This window comes from Nuphar pumila, chromosome 5 (assembly GCF_984573655.1).
Source record: "Nuphar pumila chromosome 5, dmNupPumi1.hap1.1, whole genome shotgun sequence".
Taxonomy (NCBI): domain Eukaryota; kingdom Viridiplantae; phylum Streptophyta; class Magnoliopsida; order Nymphaeales; family Nymphaeaceae; genus Nuphar; species Nuphar pumila.
Window position 1 is genome coordinate 109978643 of NC_143253.1, and position 1651 is coordinate 109980293.

The window sequence follows — 1651 nt, forward strand, 5'->3', positions numbered from 1 at the left end:
TTTTTTTTACGCACGAAGTGGCAATCTACTTCTATATGCTTCGTTTGCTCGTAAAACACTGGATTGGAACCAATATAGATAGCAGTTTGGTTGTCACATCGTAACTCAATTGGTTCATTGGTGGAAATTCCAATGTCCTTTAGGAAACTCTTTATCCAGATTAACTCGCAGGTGTATAATGCCATAGCCTTGTATTCTGCTTCGACACTGGATCTGGCTACAACCTTTTGCTTTTTGCTTTTCCACATAACTAAGTTGTCTTCAACAAATACTTGATACCCGAGGTAGATCTTTTGTCATTTGGGTTTTCGGCCCAGTCTGCGTCAGTATATCTCAATATTTTAGAGTGATTATTCCTTCTCAAGAGAATACCCTTGCCAGGTGTACTCTTTATGTATTTCAGAACTCTGGAGACTGCCTCGAGATGCAAAGTACTTGGTTGATGCATAAATTGGCTGATCACGTTAACTGCATATGAAATGTCTGGACGGGTTACTGTGAGATAGATGAGTCTTCCAACCAGTCTTTAGAAGGCAACAACATCATCAAGCGCCTCTCCTTCATCTACATGCAACTTGTAATTAGAGTACTGGTTTCGATCCAAAGAAGCCTAGTTTCCTTGAGAATGTCTGGTGCATACTTTCTTTGACATATGAAGATGCCTTTTTCAGAATGAGCTACTTCGATCCCAAGAAAGTATCACAATCTTCCTAGATCCTTAATCTCAAACCTGTGATGAAGAAGATTCTAACTTCCTGCATATAAGCAACGTCATCCCCTGTAAGTATAATGTCATCAACATAAACTAACAATATAGTTATGCCAACGTTTCTTTTGATAACAAACATGGAGTAATTTGTTGTGCTTTTTTTGAAACCGATTTTCTGAAGAGTCTCACTAAGCTTGGAGAACCAGGCTCTTGGCGATTGCTTTAATCCATAAATTGCCTTTTCCAATTTACACACTATACTGAGGTAGGTTCATATATACAACTTCTTCTAAATCTCTATGTAGAAACACATTTTTAACATCGAGTTGAAACACCTTCCAATTTTTGTTTGTTGCAACAATCAATAAGGTTGTTATGGAGCTTATTTTTGCGATTGGAGCAAAAGTCTCAGAATGGTTTATTCCTTCAACTTGAGTGTACCCTTTAGCAACAAGGCATGCTTTATATCCCTCAATGGTTCCATCACTATGATATTTTATTTTATAGACCCAACGACATCCCACTACTTTCTCGCCTTTAGGAAGAGATACAATTTTCCAAGTGTGATTCTTCTTTATGGCCTCTAACTCTTCACTCATAACTTTTTTTCGTCTAGGATCAAGTTTGGCTTCTTCATATATTTTAGGTTCATGATTTTGATAGATTTTGACCAAAAAGGATAAATATGTGGGATATAGGTGACCAAGATCAATATATTTTTCTATGAAGTGAGCGATGGAATTGGTGGCTAAGTATGTGTAATAATCTTGAAGTTGAGTAGGAGGTCTGGGGGTTCGAAGGGAACATCGTAGACTTGGTTCACCATCTACCTCATTGACGGATTCAGTGATCTCGGTTGGGCCTGTAGGAGAGTTGGAAATAGGTTCTTGAGGATTATAAGGCTGAAACCAAGTTTTGGAGAAGGAGAGCTTGAAAGGTTAA